Here is a 19,382-nt window from a genome sequence, read left to right as displayed (position 1 = left end):
ATTTTTTAGTGCAAGCATATAATGTTCATAAACTAGCATAACATGTTTGGGACATATATGTTAATATGTTAGAACATATTATGGTTGGGACATAAAATGTTTGTAAATATAATATGCTTGGATGCAAACATATATTAATTTAGAAATAGCCTATAAACATATATGTGTTTAGTAGCTTGGAGCGCTATTTAACAGGGAGCGATATTGAATTAAGTTGGTGGTTGTTGCTTCCCTGCCAGCATTTCAACGTTCCATTTCATCCTCATCGCTATCACAGACTCGTAAGTGACACTGCAACTATCGCCAACTGTGATGGGGTAAACATATCAAAAAGTACAAAATGTACATGGAAGTATTTTTCCATCACTATTGTTACAAGAGCCATTTTATATTTTGTGAAACACCAAGCACAACTAGCTTCTTATAATTTATTTAAATAAAAGTGCTAAAAACATAGTTATTTCGCTTAAAATTGTGAAAGGTATATTGGTGAACAATTTTTGACTTTACAAATGGAATAAAGTGATAGTTTTTCAAATATTTTTCCAGACACGCTGCCTCCATTGGGAATAAAAGCACTGGCTGATAGACGCTACAACATGTAACTTGCAACTTGTAACTCAACATCAATCTTTTATTAATGCATAAAAATATGTTAAATGTGATGTGATAGTCGTATAAATGTTATATTTACGAGAATTTATAAATGTTTAATAAAATTAATAATCATCTAAACAATCGTGTTTTACTTGACCACAATGATTCTTTTACAACTATCTTAAAATGCACTTTTTCTGATTGTTTGAAGGGGCTCTTATTGGCGTCGTTCTAAATTTATTAAAAAAGGCACCTAATAATTGCACTCATGCGATACTTTTTTGTAGTAACTTGGCGTGGTACAACTTCTCAATAGTGACGGCGCTTTTCCGAGGAGTTTTGGATATCATATACGACTGTTTTCGACGTAGTGGGGATTCTCAGAAGCGCCCCCAAATTCAAAAAATGTTGGCAGGGTTGTTATTACAAAATTAACATTTTATTTTTCCTTGGGCAATTGATCAGCTACTTCTTTGATCCTTACAAACTGTGTGGTCCGCTGTTCGAATCCCCGTCCGGCAAAAGGTAAAATTAAAATAAAAAAATCATACAATTGAATAATTTCTTGTACAATGTTTGTATTACAGAAAAAGGTGCTAAGAACTAAAAAATCTCGTGGAAGTTAGAAAGATGTGGGGAAATATACAATTGGGCAGAAACAAAATTTTGAGCATTCAGGTCGAAAACCTATGTTGTTAGCACCTATATTACCTGTTTATTTTCATAATTCGTTATGATTGTAAATATATAAATAAATAAATAAAATTTTGAGCACAATATTGTTTGGGAGAATTTTTTTTAAGCATATAATATTTTTGGGTGCAAGATGCTTCCAAACATATTATTTGTTCACATAATAACATATTGTTTTTTGGAAGACAACATTATTGAATTTGGATGCAAAAATACAAAATGTTTGGAACTTAGACTACCCAAACATATATTGTTTAGACCAATATGCTTTCAAACATATTATATATTGGAAGAGATCAAACATATAAATGTTTGGGCAATACCCAAAAATGTATATGCTTGAAGCAAAATATATTTGGGAGTATATGTTACAGAAGCGATTTTTTGTGAGCGTGTCCATTCCAAAATATCCAACGGATTGAGATCTGAAGATTTTGCTGGCGAAAAACCTGTTTTTTCAGCTGTTCTTGGTTGACGCATGCTGAGTTCTGTGGAAATGTTCATGTCAGCCCAGAGCGTGCATAGTGTCTTCAGGACATTTCCCTGGTAACATTCATTATTTATTTTGACACCGCGGTCGATTAATACGAGCGGGAAGCGACCTTTATGACAATTACATCCTACCATTTTATGTTAATTATTCACAAAATGCGTAATTGACCACTAGGGTGCCCTAATCGAAAACTCAAACAGAGAAGCAATACAATCACCCCAAACATGTTTCATGAGCAAACTTTATTTTTGGAGGTCACCATGAAAAATTTTTGTCACAAAAATTTTTATTTTCTCGACAAACATATACATGAATGCCGAAATAAGATACATAATTTTTGAGAAAATAACATACTACATGTTCTCCATCCAATAATGATATTTTGGATTTGAAACAAGTTCCTTCATATTCCTTCTCTGGGTGCTGGTTAACCGGATTCCATTACAAAAGTTCAACCCGGGTGTTGAGAAATTGACATCTTCGGTTCACCAAATTGCTTTTAACTTTGTCATTTTTCGAACGTTTATCTTCTAGTTGGTTTAATACTTAAGTTAGAGTATCATCTATACGTCATGAAGATAAACAATTTTAAAATTAAATTTGGTTTTACATTAAGAGTAATAAAAATTAATTTTAGTTGATTGTTTTGTTTATAAGTTGGTTTTAAATGAAACATGTTGCCAGATAAAAATAATTTGGTTTTAGTATAAAGTATAATTTGTAGCTTTGGTTTTATATAAATAACAGAAAATAACCTATAACATTAGAAAAAATAGGTTATTTTCTGTTATTTATATAAAACCAAAGCTACAAATTATACTTTATACTAAAACCAAATTATTTTTATCTGGCAACATGTTTCATTTAAAACCAACTTATAAACAAAACATTCAACTAAAATTAATTTTTATTACTCTTAATGTAAAACCAAATTTAATTTTAAAATTGTTTATCTTCATGACGTATAGATGATACTCTAACTTAAGTATTAAACCAACTAGAAGATAAACGTTCGAAAAATGACAAAGTTAAAAGCAATTTGGTGAACCGAAGATGTCAATTTCTCAACACCCGGGTTGAACTTTTGTAATGGAATCCGGTTAACCAGCACCCAGAGAAGGAATATGAAGGAACTTGTTTCAAATCCAAAATATCATTATTGGATGGAGAACATGTAGTATGTTATTTTCTCAAAAATTATGTATCTTATTTCGGCATTCATGTATATGTTTGTCGAGAAAATAAAAATTTTTGTGACAAAAATTTTTCATGGTGACCTCCAAAAATAAAGTTTGCTCATGAAACATGTTTGGGGTGATTATATTGCTTCTCTGTTTGAGTTTTCGATTAGGGCACCCTAGTGGTCAATTACGCATTTTGTGAATAATTAACATAAAATGGTAGGATGTAATTGTCATAAAGGTCGCTTCCCGCTCGTATTAATCGACCGCGGTGTCAAAATAAATAATGAATGTTACCAGGGAAATGTCCTGAAGACACTATGCACGCTCTGGGCTGACATGAACATTTCCACAGAACTCAGCATGCGTCAACCAAGAACAGCTGAAAAAACAGGTTTTTCGCCAGCAAAATCTTCAGATCTCAATCCGTTGGATATTTTGGAATGGACACGCTCACAAAAAATCGCTTCTGTAACATATACTCCCAAATATATTTTGCTTCAAGCATATACATTTTTGGGTATTGCCCAAACATTTATATGTTTGATCTCTTCCAATATATAATATGTTTGAAAGCATATTGGTCTAAACAATATATGTTTGGGTAGTCTAAGTTCCAAACATTTTGTATTTTTGCATCCAAATTCAATAATGTTGTCTTCCAAAAAACAATATGTTATTATGTGAACAAATAATATGTTTGGAAGCATTTTGCACCCAAAAATATTATATGCTTAAAAAAAATTCTACCAAACAATATTGTGCTCAAAATTTTATTTATTTATTTATATATTTACAATCATAACGAATTATGAAAATAAACAGGTAATATAGGTGCTAACAACATAGGTTTTCGACCTGAATGCTCAAAATTTTGTTTCTGCCCAATTGTATATTTCCCCACATCTTTCTAACTTCCACGAGATTTTTTAGTTCTTAGCACCTTTTTCTGTAATACAAACATTGTACAAGAAATTATTCAATTGTATGATTTTTTTATTTTAATTTTACCTTTTGCCGGACGGGGATTCGAACAGCGGACCACACAGTTTGTAAGGATCAAAGAAGTAGCTGATCAATTGCCCAAGGAAAAATAAAATGTTAATTTTGTAATAACAACCCTGCCAACATTTTTTGAATTTGGGGGCGCTTCTGAGAATCCCCACTACGTCGAAAACAGTCGTATATGATATCCAAAACTCCTCGGAAAAGCGCCGTCACTATTGAGAAGTTGTACCACGCCAAGTTACTACAAAAAAGTATCGCATGAGTGCAATTATTAGGTGCCTTTTTTAATAAATTTAGAACGACGCCAATAAGAGCCCCTTCAAACAATCAGAAAAAGTGCATTTTAAGATAGTTGTAAAAGAATCATTGTGGTCAAGTAAAACACGATTGTTTAGATGATTATTAATTTTATTAAACATTTATAAATTCTCGTAAATATAACATTTATACGACTATCACATCACATTTAACATATTTTTATGCATTAATAAAAGATTGATGTTGAGTTACAAGTTGCAAGTTACATGTTGTAGCGTCTATCAGCCAGTGCTTTTATTCCCAATGGAGGCAGCGTGTCTGGAAAAATATTTGAAAAACTATCACTTTATTCCATTTGTAAAGTCAAAAATTGTTCACCAATATACCTTTCACAATTTTAAGCGAAATAACTATGTTTTTAGCACTTTTATTTAAATAAATTATAAGAAGCTAGTTGTGCTTGGTGTTTCACAAAATATAAAATGGCTCTTGTAACAATAGTGATGGAAAAATACTTCCATGTACATTTTGTACTTTTTGATATGTTTACCCCATCACAGTTGGCGATAGTTGCAGTGTCACTTACGAGTCTGTGATAGCGATGAGGATGAAATGGAACGTTGAAATGCTGGCAGGGAAGCAACAACCACCAACTTAATTCAATATCGCTCCCTGTTAAATAGCGCTCCAAGCTACTAAACACATATATGTTTATAGGCTATTTCTAAATTAATATATGTTTGCATCCAAGCATATTATATTTACAAACATTTTATGTCCCAACCATAATATGTTCTAACATATTAACATATATGTCCCAAACATGTTATGCTAGTTTATGAACATTATATGCTTGCACTAAAAAATATTGTGTTTAAAAATTTGTGTTCCAAATATATAATGTTTATAGCCAAACATATGAAAAACAGTCTTTTTCATCCGTGTATATTTGGCACTAAAACGTACCAAAGTGTCGATCATCCCAAGAGGACGCTTCTCGGCAAATGAGGCGAAATATCGCAGAGCCACTTTTGTCCAATATGTGATGGCTTTGTCGACTGTTTAAGACAATAATCCGTGTCGAAGGTAGCCAATTCCAACAAATCTAAATTGATTTTAAAATTTGATGGTGTTTCCGACATTTTTGATGTTATTTCCAACGGTTCATAGTTATGTATAGCCCAGATGGCGATATAATTTCTTGAGGCACTTGAAGGTGCAAATTTCATCGCATCCAGTTGAAATTTGGTACATGACTTCAGTACACTGAAAAAAATATTGTCGTGAGGCAAAAGATTACATGTCCTTAAAATACGAATGCGTTTTTGCTTAGCATAGAAGACGCATTTCTGTGATAGAAAGTTTTTTTCCTTGCCCGAAAGACGATGAACTTTTCTATAAAGTCGTTTTTTTCTTATAATTAAGTGATTGAAATTAAAAATGGGTATCTTAAAATGAAAGAAAATTTTGTTTGGCTAAGGTCAACTTGTCTTTAATAATTGTGAAAAAAATCTCCAAAATGAAAGAAATTTTCTTTAAATTTGTTGTTTTTTTTGCATCTTAACAACAAAGCAAAAAAGCGTTTAAAAATAACAGACATTTTTCAACACTTTATTTTAAAGACGATTTTTACTTGAGACTTAGCATAATTTCTACTTGAAGTCGAGTCTGGATTTAAAAATTTATATTGCTGTTAACACGTTTTTAAATGACTTTAATTGCACATGAAGAAAAAACAGAAAAAACGAATACATTAAAATTTGCTGCCTAGGATCAAGTACGCAAAAGTTAAATTTAAAAGAGAATTCTGTCTTAAAAGTATCGTTACTTGAATTCTCCGCTTCTTTGGCACGGAATCAATACCAAATGATTTAAATGAATGTTCTTTTTGAGTCCGGAAGTGGTGCAAAATTGGCGGAGAAGCGATGAATGTAATATGAACTTGCCATAGGACGAATACCCACCGTTTCAACAGCCGTTGCAATGAATATTCATCACTTCTTAAGGTGTGATCCGAATTCAGTGTTTTGAATGTGAATTAAAAAATTGTGATATTTTCCCAAATAAATATTTTTTTTTTTATGTTTTTTTAATACATTCTAACGCTTGTTTGAAACGTTTCCCTTGAATATTTTCAAAAGTTGACGATTTTTCTATAATTGATTTAGTATTTTGTGTGGCAAAATTTGAATAATTTGTATCATTTTATTTACTCGTTCTCTTTATACCCTGCGCCACACTGTGGAACAGGGTATTATAAGTTAGTGCATATGTTTGTAACACCCAGAAGGAGACGAGATATACACATGGTGTCTTTGGCAATAATGCTCAGGGTGGGTCCCTGAGTCGCTATAACCATGTCCGTCTGTCCGTCTGTCCGTCCGTCCGTCCGTCTGTCTGTGAACACATTTTTGTGATCAAAGTCTAGGTCGCAATTTAAATCCAATCGCCTTCAAATTTGGCACATGTTCCTAATTTGGGTCAGAATAGAACCCTATTGATTTTGGAAGAAATCGGTTCAGATTTAGATATAGCTCCCATATATATCTTTCGCCCGATATGCACTAATATGGACCCAGCAGCCAGAGTTTTATACCGATTTGCTTGAAATTTGGTACAAACATAACACTTACTCGTATAGTCAAGTGTGCAAAATTTGATTGAAATCGGTTTAGATCTAGATATAGCTCCCATATATATCTTTCGCCCGATATGGACTTATATGGACCCAGAAGCCAGATTTTTGGCCGAATTTGATTGAAATTTTGCACTAGGAGAACAATTAGTAGTATAGTCAAGTGTGCAAAATTTGATTGAAATCGGTTCAGATTTAGATATAGCTCCCATATATATCTTTCGCCCGATATGGACTTATATGGACCCAGAAGCCAGATTTTTGGCCGAATTTGATTGAAATTTTGCAACACGAGTACAATTAGTAGTATAGTCAATTGTGCAAAATTTGATTGAAATAGGTTCAGATTTAGATATAGCTCCCATATATATCTTTCGCCCGATATGGACTAATATGGTCCTAAAAGAAGCCAGAGTTTTATCCCGATTAGCTTTAAATTTTGCACAAGGAGTACAACTGGTAGTATTGTCATGTGTGCCAAATTCAATTGAAATCGGTTCAGATTTAGATATAGCTTCCATATATATTTTTCGCCCGATATGGACTTATATGGCCCCAGAAGCCAGAGTTTTGACCCAATTTGGTTGAAATTTTGCACAAGGAGTACAATTAGTAATATAGTCATATGTGCCAAATTTGATTGAAATCGGTTCAGATTTAGATATAGCTCCCATATATATGTTTTTCTCATTTCGACAAAAATGGTCAAAATACCAACATTTTCCTTATTAAATAGTCACTGCTTAGTCGAAAAGTTGTAAGAATGACTCTAATTTTCCTAAACTCCTAATGCATATATATCGAGCGATAAATCATAAATAAACTTTTGCGAAGTTTCCTTAAAATTGCTTCAGATTTAAATGTTTCCCATATTTATACCCTTCACCACTACTGTGGTACAGGGTATAATAAGTTTGTGCATTTGTATGTAACGCCAAGAAGGAGTAATCATAGACAAACCTTTTAGTATACGGATCGGCTTAGAATTAAATTCTGAGTCGATTTAGCGATGTCCGTTTGTCTGTCTGTCCGTCTGTCTGTCTGTCTGTTTGTCTGTCTGTTGATGTATTTTTGTGTGCAAAGTACAGCTCGCAGTTTTAGTCCGATTGTCCTAAAATTTGGTATAGGGTCCTGTTTCGGCTCAAAGACGATCCCTATTGATTTTGGAAAAAATCGGTTCAGATTTAGATATAGCTGCCATATATATTTTTCACCGATCTGGTCATAATTGTGTATATATAAGTGTATATCAACCGATCTTCCTCAAATTCCGTACATCCGAATATTTTATGAGTCTCGAAAAACTTGCAAAATATCAGCAAAATCGGTTCAGATTTAGATATAGCTCCCATATATAGCTTTCGCCCGATTTACACTCATTTGCCAACAGAGGCCAATTTTTTGCTCCGATTTAGTTGAAATTTTGCATAGGGAGTAGAATTAGCGTTGTAACTATGCGTGCCAAATTTGCTTGAAATCGGTTCAGATTTGGATATATCTCCCATATAAAGCTTTCGCCCGATTTACACTCATATGACCACAGAGGCCAATTTTTAACTCCGATTTAGTTGAAATTTTGCACAGGGAGTAGAATTAGCATTGTAGCTATGCGTGCCAAATTTGGTTGAAATCGCTTCAGATTTAGATATAGCTCCCATATATATGTTTTTCTGATTTCGACAAAAATGGTAAAAATACCAACATTTTCCTTGTAAAATCGCCACTGCTTAGTCGAAAAGTTGTAAAAATTACTCTAATTTTCCTAAACTTCTAATACATATATATCGAGCGATAAATCATAAATAAACTTTTTCGAAGTTTCCTTAAAATTGCTTCAGATTTAAACGTTTCCCATATTTATACCCTTCACCACTACTGTGGTACAGGGTATAATAAGTTTGTGCATTTGTATGTAACGCCAAGAAGGAGTAATCATAGACCAACCTTTTAGTATACGGATCGGCTTAGAATTAAATTCTGAGTCGATTTAGCGATGTCCGTCTGTCTGTCTGTCTGTCTGTCTGTCTGTTGATGTATTTTTGTGTGCAAAGTACAGCTCGCAGTTTTCGTCCGATTGTCCTAAAATTTGGTATAGGGTCCTGCTTCGGCTCAAAGACGATCCCTATTTATTTTGGAAAAAATCGGTTCAGATTTAGATATAGCTGCCATATATATTTTTCACGGATCTAGTCATAATTGGCGTGTATATCAACCGATCTTCCTCAAATTCCGTACATCCGAATATTTTATGGGTCTCGAAAAACTTGCAAAATATCAGCCAAATCGGTTCAGATTTAGATATAGCTCCCATATATAGCTTTCGCCCGATTTACACTCATTTGCCCACAGAGGCCAATTTTGTGCTCCGATTTAGTTGAAATTGTAACTATGTGTGCCAAATTTGGTTGAAATCGGTTCAAATTTGGATATATCTCCCATATATAGCTTTCGCCCGATTTACACTCATATGACCACAGAAGCTTATTTTTAACTCCGATTTAGTTGAAATTTTGCAAAGGGAGTAGAATTAGCATTGTAGGCATGCATGCCAAATTTGGTTGAAATCAGTTCAGATTTAGATATATCTCCCATATATAGCTTTCGCCCGATTTACACTCATATGGCCACAGAGGCCAATTTGTAACTCCGATTTAGTTGAAATTTTGCACAGGGAGTAGAATTAGCATTGTAGCTATGCCTGCCAAATTTGGTTGAAATCGGTTCAGATTTAGATATAGCTCCCATATATAGCTTTCGCCCGATTTACACTCATATGACCACAGAGGCCAATTTTAACTGCGATTTAGTTGAAATATTGCACAGGGAGTAGGATTAGCATTGTAACTATCCGTGCCAAATTTGGTTGAAATCGGTTCAGATTTGGATATATCTCCCATATATAGCTTTCGCCCGATTTACACTCATATGACCACAGAGGCCAATTGTTTGCTCTGATTTAGTTGAAATTTTGCACAGGGAGTAGAATTTGCATTTTAGCTATGCGTGCCAAATTTGGTTGAAATCGGTTCAGATTTAGATATAGCTCCCATATATAGCTTTCGCCCGATTTACACTCATATGACCACAGAGGCCAATTTTTTGCTCCGATTTAGTTGAAATTTTGCACAGAGAGTAGAATTAGCATTGTTGCTATGCGTGCCAAATTTGGTTGAAATCGGTTCAGATTTAGATATAGCTCCCATATATAGATTTCGCCCGATTTACACTCATATGACCACAGAGGCCATACATATATATCGAGCGATAAATCATAAACAAACTTTTGCGAAGTTTCCTTAAAATTGCTTCAGATTTAAATGTTTCCCATATTTTTTTACTAACATTGTGTTCCACTCTAGTGCACTATCCGACTTAAATTTTGAGTCAATAGATTTGTAGAAGTCTATCAAATTCTGTCCAAATCGAGTGATATTTAAATGTATGTATTTGGGACAAACCTTTATATATAGCACCCAACATATTTGACGGATGTGATAGGGTATCGAAAATTTAGATCTACAAAGTGTTGCAGGGTATAATATAGTCTGCCCCGCCCGACTTTAGACTTTCCTTACTTGTTTTCTTTTAAGTATTTGAAAAAAAAGAAAACAAAAAATTACCCATTAAAATATGAAAAAATTTAAGTAAAAAAACTTACTGTGTAGTTAAAATAATTAACTTCTTTGTGAGGACATTTTTGGAAGTGCTTTTAAAGTTGTGCCTTTAGAACAACTCCCAAGTTTTTGTTGGGAAAAGTGTGCAACTATTTTTAGTTGCTTTATTATAAATTAATCGTCGACTTATTTCAGTTTTATGAAATAAAATATTAATTGAACCTATGAGTTCAGTCTATAAATTTTTAGTTATCCCCCCTAGGAAAATTGTCTAGCTACGCTAATGTAAAAGACATGTTCTATTTTTGAATGTTTTATTGCTGTAGTCAAGATGGAACAAGACAACAAATTTAAAGACTATTCCATTAATTTTGAAGAATGTTTCAGAATTATTAAAGTAAAGTTGACCTTAGTCTAACAAAATTTTCTTTGATGTTAAGATACCCAGATTTTAGTTGAATCACTTAACTATAAGGACAAAACGACTTCATAGAAAAGTTTAACGACTTTTGGATATGAAAAAAAAACCAAATTGGCATTCGTATTTAAGGTCATGAAATCGTTGGTTTCATGAGAATATTTTTTTTTCAGTGTAGATTTAACTTCTGGAGCTTCCTGGAGGAACAAATTTCTTCCGAGTTGGATGACATTTAACACTCGTGTCATCGTGGATCGTTTCCACAATGATGTCTATTAATCGATTAATAATTAATATTATGGTCGTAGTTTTAATAGAACCTTTCATTTGGCAAAACGTTCTTTCTTTTCCTACAATAATAACTTAATATTAAAAAGGGAAACATTTTATTTCGCACTAAGGTTTATAATATACACAAAGAGGCATAACCTACTCACGTCCCTGCGTTTACAAAAATTACCCGTACAAACCAACAAACGTAGCATGTCATCATATTTGTGTGCGAATCTGACAAAGCCAGAAAATTGATTTAACACTTCTGTAACGAAGCAGAAAGATAAAACGATTTCAAGGGAAATTTATGGACTAGTTGTGGCATGGAGTTAACTATTTTTGCCTATGATGAGATCTTGTCATCATCATACATATGCTGCATGTACCAGCAGCTTCCTAGTGCATTTCGTTGGTAATGCTTTACAAGAATGAATTTGCTGTCGTCTTGATTCTCTTGGATAATGTCACGAAGTAGTTGATTTCATTTCTCTAATATGGATAGATAACACATTAGGGAATAAATTTGACAAACATAGTGATTATATCACTAGCCGTAATCCCTAACACGGAAGGAAAATGTTTTATTAAATCATAATAATAAGTGGAAGGCGATAATTCTAGCGGTTAAATGTCTAGTGTGTGTGAAATATTTCACTGCCTTACACCTACTGTCACACAGGAGTATAACCATATGAAAGTGTATGTACTTTCTGAACGGACTCTCTTATAAAAAAAATCGAAAATTTACTTTTCAACTAATCGGGTTATTAACCAAAAAGAAGGAGTCAAATTAGGCATATCGACTTTTAATAACGATCCAAATCGACAGTAATAATTTTAAATAAAAAATCGTATTTGCATTGAAAATGTAACCCTATTTAGATATTTTTATAAATAAAGTCTATGGAAATAGAACATTCCTTACAGACTACTTAAAACTAAAAATATATTAAATCAGAATATTAGCAAAATTAGAAAATTTACCAAATATATCAATATCCTGATGGGAGATATTATTAAATTCAGCCAATGCACTGTGGGGCCAATGACAGGTCTTTGAGGCAAAAAGTCAATTTTTTAAGTCAACTATTTAAAAATAATAATAACGGAATTTTACATATAACACATTGAAACACCCAAATAGCAAATATTAAAATCTGGTAACACCTCATGATGACATGCCGAGCAGTCAAAGTTGTCATATTTTTTTTGCTACATTTTCTGATATTCAACAATAAACAAACAACAAAGTCATTTTGGCCGTCAAGCAAAAAATTTTAAAATTATAAAAATTTTGTAAAATGAAATACACTTTTAAAGGTATGTAAAGCAACATGTTATTAAATTAAGAAAAAAAATTGATTTGATGAATAGTTTTTTGTGTCGCATGTGCTGTCTATTTTGTGTAATTTTTGTTGTCGTCCATATGTTCTGTGGAGTAGAACTTTCTTTATCCGAGCGTATCCGTGAAAAAATTTATGTGTGGAGGAAGGTAATAATGTGTACTATTAGTTTTTGGAAAAATTAGCTGCTCCAATCTGCACCATTTTATAAAAATCTATTTTCATATAACGTAAAAGTTAAAAATTTGGATATATTTAACTTTTGGTTGGAAAATGATAGAAAACCCATTAATGTTACCAACTGGATTTCCGCGAAATTCAACAGAAGTGTCTATGAAAACTCTATGATGACAGTGAAAAAACAAATTAATAATTTTGAACGTTCTTACGGAAACAAAGAGTACTCAGTCGTATCCGATATGTGGTGGAAATCCAAAACAGTTTTTGTCAACAAAAAATTTAAGCTCATCGGTGTTTCAGCCCAAATCGAATGCATTAAAATATGGTATTAGCCCATTACACGCCTGGATTCGATGTGTTGAATTTGTCCTTAATCTTTCATACACTGTTAGAAAAATATGTTTTTCATATGTTCCGATATAAACAAAATGTGTTTCGGACACAATTTTAAAACACAATATATTTAAGTGCAAACATGTAATGTTCCTAAACTAACACTAAATGTTTGGGCATCTATGTTAATATGTTAGAATATATTATGTTTGGGGCATGAATGTTTCATAAAAATCATATGTGTAAATGCAAACATATATACATTTACAAATTTCGACTAACCATACATATGTTGTGATATTTTATTCAAAGCGACAGAGAGAGAGAGAGAGAGAGTATAGAGAAAGAAATAGAGATGGAAACCGGGAGAGTTGACGAAAGATATCAACATAACACAGCGAAAGAATCAAAAGAGAACAATTTCTGTGAAACCGCTTGTATGTTGTTTCGGAAAACTGTTTTATGATAAGGCCAAAAATTTGATATGCTTAAGTCTAAATATTATTTACTTTGAATAAAGAGAATAAACATTCGGAACCAAGAGAATAGACAAACAGCATATGTTTTCGCCTTGAGAGCAGCATTTTATGTATGTGTGGACATGTGTTTTGTTTATCATTTTGGCATTATGGGCAAAATTTTTTTCTTGGTTCGTTAAAAGAAATCAGGGGTCTTCATAAAAATAGCGAAAGGGCACTATACTTTTTTTAGAGTTGGGACAGTAAAATGAAATAAGGAGGAAATAGTGAAAAATTACACAGTAAAATGTATAAAAACAAAGTTTAGTTCCTCTTTATTAATAAGTAGTCCACGAGGAGTTGAAGGACACCTTCAAATATAAAAGCGGGTATTAAGTTCGAGTTTTGCAGCTAAAACAATTTAAAAAGTTTATTTTCTTTAAAATGAATTATTAAAGAAAAATAAAAGGTATTTTAGAGCGGTGGTGTTAAATGCTAGTAAAAAACTTTTCACGCCTAAATAAATTTATGTTTATATTATAAAAGTATTTATGTATGTTTATACTCGACTCCACGTTCTTCTTTTGTTAGAGTTTTTGAATTCCTTCCAAATTTTAAAGTTTTGTACCAAAAACAGTTTTTGTTACAAAATTGTTATTTTTGCAATAAAAAAAATAATATTTTATCCAAAAATCAGTCTATTTCGTTTATATTAAGCACTGTTACTGACTATAAATCTTTAATAACCCACATTTCGAAGTTTCATTATACAAATTTAATATAGTATAAATATAAATGTGTAAATTAAAAAAAAAGTGTTCGGTCGGAGCAGGGATTGAACCCACGACCCTTTGAATGCAAGGCAGACATGCTAACCACTGCTCCACGTGACAAACAAATGTATGTTTCTGTTAAATAATGCTATGTTTGCATGGGCTCGTGGGCGCTGCAAACTATGCTATATAAATGTAACTTATAACGATAATTATCTGCTGGTGACTATAACAGCTACGAAGCCCAGTGGATCGTGTGTTGGCTTACAAACTGTATGGTCCTCGGTTCGATTCTCCGTGCAGGCGAAAGGTAAAATTTAAAAAATTTAATAAAAGTGAATAATTTCTTCAACATTATTTGTATTACAGAAAAAGGTGCCAAGAACTAAAATATTTCGTGCAAGTGAAAATTACGAGTATGTTAGGGAATGAGCACAATCGTCTTTGTGAAAAATTCTTCCAAGCATATAATATTTTTGGGCTCAAAATGCTTCCAAACATATAATATGTTCACATAAAACAAACATATTAATGTTTCGGCAGTATCCAATAATATATGTGCTTCCTGGAAAATATGTTTGGAACATATGTTAAAGAAGCGATTTTTTTTGAGGGTGTATAGACTTAATATTAAAAAATGGCAAATTCGGAGTGCTGAGGAGAAAGTCCTTATGCTAAAGAGAAAGCGCGAAATTCAAGAACAATTTTGGCAAAAAATGGGCCTTCATGTCCACAAGCCGAAAAGCAATAGGAGCGGGTCCACGAATGACGGCAATACGGCACGAAAAGCATTTTTTAATCCGGAATTATTTTCTTCTATAACCAACATTAATATCGAACTTTTAAAACATTTACATACAATTCTTATCACAATTAACTCTGAATTTGAAATAAGTGCCGACCACTTGCAAAAATTTTGCTATGAAACTGCAGAGATATATTTTAAACATTACGAGTGGTACCAAATGTCAGCGACTTTGCATAAAATTTTAGCACATTCCTTCCAAATATTGCAAGCGTCAATCGTACCTCTCGGATGTGCTGGTGAAAATGCATCTGAGGCGAGAAATAAATTTTACAAAAAGGACCGCATTGAGCATGCACGAAAGGATTCTAGGGAGCATAATATAATGGATATTTTTAACAGGGCCCTGGATTCTTCAGACCCGTTATTATCAAGTATATATCTGAAAAATCGTCTTTCAAAAAAGAGAAGTTTGCAGCTTCCAAGATATGTTATTTCTCTTTTAAAAATTCCGAATATCCCTGAGTATCAACTGCCAAGTACGTCACGTGCAGCTATAAATAAAGATGTTTCAGATTCTGAAGATTACGAAGAGGATCCATTTCATTTTAATTTTGAATTAGAAGTTGATGAAACATAAAATTTTCAAGTAAGAATTTTGTACAAAAGCCAATTATTTTGTACATACGAGTATTAACAAAATTCTCTATTTTTAGATTGATTAAATTTTGAATATTGTATCCAAACACCCAGTATGTTTTAAACACTCACAACAAGAAATTGATTCATTTTAAAAGTAATTTTCTGAAATGTATTAATATAAATTAGTTTGTAATTTAAAGTCAGTTGATAAATAAATGTTATCTCCAACAGAATGATGCAATTACACTGTTCTGCAAAAATCATCTTTTGAGACCTTCTTTAGACGAAACTAGCAGATCCTTATGTAAAATGACCTCCTGAATCCGAATTTACTTCCCGTTTTGCCCCATCACATCTAGTTTTCGAGATATCTTCTTTATTTATGAAAAATGTCAGAAGAAATTTGTTTCAGGGATATCTCGAAAACTAGGCATGATGGGGCAAAATGGGCAGTCATTCTGTTTCAGGAGTTCTTTTTACATAAGGATCAGCTGATTTCGTCTAAAACAGGATTTCATTTCAGAGCAGTGCTATCGCTAAGTTTCAAGAATTATTTTCCAGGGGTCTCCACCTGGAGAAGCACTTTAATACCCGTACTGGAAATGGGCGTGGTACTGCCCGAATGTCTTAATTTTTTTACTGAAGTCTTAAGAATACATTATAATCATATGTACGAAATTTTAAAGGTCTAGCTGTTTCCTGTGATTTATTGCCTCAAAAACTGACCATTGGCCCCATAGTGCAATGCACGACTCATTGTTTCATTGGAACCATAATTAGTCCTACGACGGGGTATATGAAACAACTCACTACTACGCAATGTCCTAAGAGGAACCCTAAAGTGGATATTTTCAAGTAATCCGGGCCAATCGATGTCACCAGAAATAAGTATATACATGAATATTAAAGACAAATAACAACGCCTATTAGCCAACGTTTTTATATGAATTAAACGACATTTTGCCTAATAATTTTTAAGAAAATAAAAGAAATTGTTTATGTACTTGGAATAAAACTTAGTTTTCAATCCTACAAATAATATTTTATATATGGACTATTTTCACTGTGACTCACTGTATATCACATTGTTGATCATACTCTAAACAATATTTTTTTTTCCCTAAACCACATAGTTGTCAGGGCATAATAACTTTAGCAAAAAATATGCCTACCAGAAATATTGAATTTAGAGCCCATAAAATTTATACCGATCGACTCAGAATTACCTCCTGAGTCGATCTAGTGCTTGGTGTCCGACCATGTATTTGTTGTTCGCAGGATTCCAGTCGCAATTATTAACCGATTTTCATGAAATTTGGTATGTGGCGTTTTTTGGTACAGGGATGAACGCTATTGAATTTGGAAAAAATCGGATCAAATTTAGATATAGCTCCCATATATAAGTATCGCCCGATTTCGATAAATGAGGTAAAATTGCGTTCATTTAATAACCAATTGACCACCCTTTAAGTGTGCCAAATTTCATCGAAATCGGTTCAGATTTATATATAGCTCCCATATATATGTATCGCCTGATTTTCCCAAATTTAGCCATAAGTCCCTTATATATCAACCGTTCTGACACAAATCTCATTTTCTAAAGCACTTACTATATGTGAAAAAAATTATCGAAATCGGTTCAGATGTAGTTATAGCTCCCATATATATGTATCGCCCGACTTTCACCAATTGGGCCATAAAACCCTTATTTATCAACCGATCTTACACAAATTTGGCTTACTCTAATCTTCTATAGTACTGACTATATGTGCAAAATATCATCCAAATCGGTTCAGATTTAGAAATAGCTCTCATATATATGTTGCGACCGATTTTCAAAACCTTATTTTTTACTAATATCAGACATTTCTGTTAAGATTGTGATAAAACTAACCATGTACCCCTTAATGTTCTTAAATATGGAAATGCGGTTAATCTCCCAAACAATGTTTACTAATTCAGTAGGTGTGGTTTAGGGTATAATATAGCCGGCCCCGACCAACTTTCTACTTTACTCACTTGTTTTAAATAAGTGCTATTGCCGATTTATTGGAAAGTGTGTGCCGTGCACTGAAAAAACAGTATGCCCAACAGAAAGAACATTTTTGGGGAATTTTAGAAAGTTTAGATTATTTTTAGAAAATTTTAACTACACGCTGACATCACGTCAATATCACAAAAATAAGTAAATATTTTTCGACAGATTCAAGACAATTTTTTAGACATAATTAATTGTTTTCACTTGTTAAAGAAAATTTTGTAATTTGAAGGAAATAATTGAAGTTCAAAATGACTTTACATATGGCATGAAGTTCAAGATGGACGCATTTGTAGTAAAATTTACAAATTCCAAGAAATAATGAACTATTTTGTGAGAAGTTCGAATTTGGTAAATCTTTATGCTTCATTTGTGTTTTTTTTTTGTTTTTTTCATTTAGCTAATGTACGCAAAAAATTATTAGATTGATGAACTAAAATAAAGTTAAATTGGTTTTGGTGAAATAGAGGGTCCACTTTTTTGTTAAGTGTACTTTATCCACGTTTAAACATTTATTACAATTCCGTTCTGAAAGAATATAAGGAAAACTACTCCGAATTCCCTCTAAAATATATGTTGTTGTTTTTCTAGTAAGATGCCAATTCCATTTAATTTTATTGGGTTTTCCGATTGATGTACACTAAATGGCACCACATGGTTAACACATTTTGGGAATTTGATTGGATACCAAAATGAAAAGCCACAAAGTGGAATTTGTGAAAAGGAGGATGAAAAACTTAACTATCCAAACGATTGGTATGCAAAATATTTCTACACATTCTAATTTATCTTGTTTTGCTTTGCAGTACAATCTCTCTTTAAAACTTTATTCTGCAATCAGACCATGTGTTTGTTTGATTATAAAATTTTCTTTTAAGTGATTGGGTTTTCACTGAAAAAATGATTGTGATTGTAACAGCTGAAGTGTGACGATGCAATGTGAGCTAAGACAATTCGGATATTGAAAACGAAAAAGGTACAAGTTAAGAAGAAAATTAAAGCTTTCTGTCGCAATTCTTATATTTTTCCAATACATAGCCATGTAGCGTACAAATTCTATAAAAGCAACAAAGTACTCATTATATATTTTTTGTTTTTTGAAATTTTAATCGAACTCAAAACTTAGTTTAACTTGATAAGTTTTTGTTCAAATTCCAAATCAGAGTTAGTATCAGGGCTGTGGAGTCGGAGTCTGAAGATTTTGCTGGAGTCGGAGTCGTACAAATTTTGCTCGACTCTGACTCCGGCGAAACAAAATTTACAAAGCACTATCTAACTAACGAAATATTTCGACAAATTAGATTCGATCAGGAATTCAGGGTTGGCCTGTCACAAACTGTGACTTTTGCGACATACATTTGCGACGGTATAATACGTATGTCGCAAAAGTCGTAAACCTACTGTAGAAAATCAAATTTTGAATAGAAGAAATCCTGAACATTTTTTAATTTAGTTCGACAGCATTCGCTGTGAGTTTCTGCAGAAATTTGTGAAAGTTTTCCCATGATCAAGCCTATTTTCTAAGGTGGTATCGAAACTCCCGTTGGTGAGTGTGCAAAATACCTTGGGTTTAAATTGGACAGGAGACTGAACTTAAAGCTAAGAAAGGACGAGAAAATCCACGGTTACCCTTACTCGTGCAAAAGCCAATAGGGAAAATGTGGGGACTAAAACCGAAAATTGTGAACATTCCTAAGAAT

The 19,382-nt window shown here is 32.7% G+C and overlaps 3 long non-coding RNA genes across 3 annotated transcripts; 2 read left to right on the top strand and 1 right to left on the bottom strand.

The window, feature by feature from the left end:
- The first annotated feature begins 436 nt into the window (after nt 1-436).
- LOC142224083 (uncharacterized) lies at nt 437-738 on the top strand. Its single transcript, XR_012719025.1, has 2 exons — nt 437-481; nt 550-738. It is a non-coding gene; the product is annotated as an uncharacterized LOC142224083 (long non-coding RNA).
- A 3,621-nt stretch (nt 739-4,359) lies between these two features.
- LOC142224136 (uncharacterized) lies at nt 4,360-4,661 on the bottom strand. Its single transcript, XR_012719049.1, has 2 exons — nt 4,617-4,661; nt 4,360-4,548 (listed from the first exon to the last, which is right to left on the bottom strand). It is a non-coding gene; the product is annotated as an uncharacterized LOC142224136 (long non-coding RNA).
- Nucleotides 4,662-14,884: 10,223 nt separating this feature from the next.
- LOC142227587 (uncharacterized) lies at nt 14,885-15,877 on the top strand. Its single transcript, XR_012719914.1, has 2 exons — nt 14,885-15,651; nt 15,719-15,877. It is a non-coding gene; the product is annotated as an uncharacterized LOC142227587 (long non-coding RNA).
- Nucleotides 15,878-19,382: the final 3,505 nt, after the last annotated feature.

The sequence above is a fragment of the Haematobia irritans genome, chromosome 2 (genome assembly GCF_050003625.1).
Source record: "Haematobia irritans isolate KBUSLIRL chromosome 2, ASM5000362v1, whole genome shotgun sequence".
NCBI classification, from domain to species: domain Eukaryota; kingdom Metazoa; phylum Arthropoda; class Insecta; order Diptera; family Muscidae; genus Haematobia; species Haematobia irritans.
Note: the sequence above shows the minus strand (reverse complement) of the source record. Positions and strands in the feature narration are given on the sequence as shown.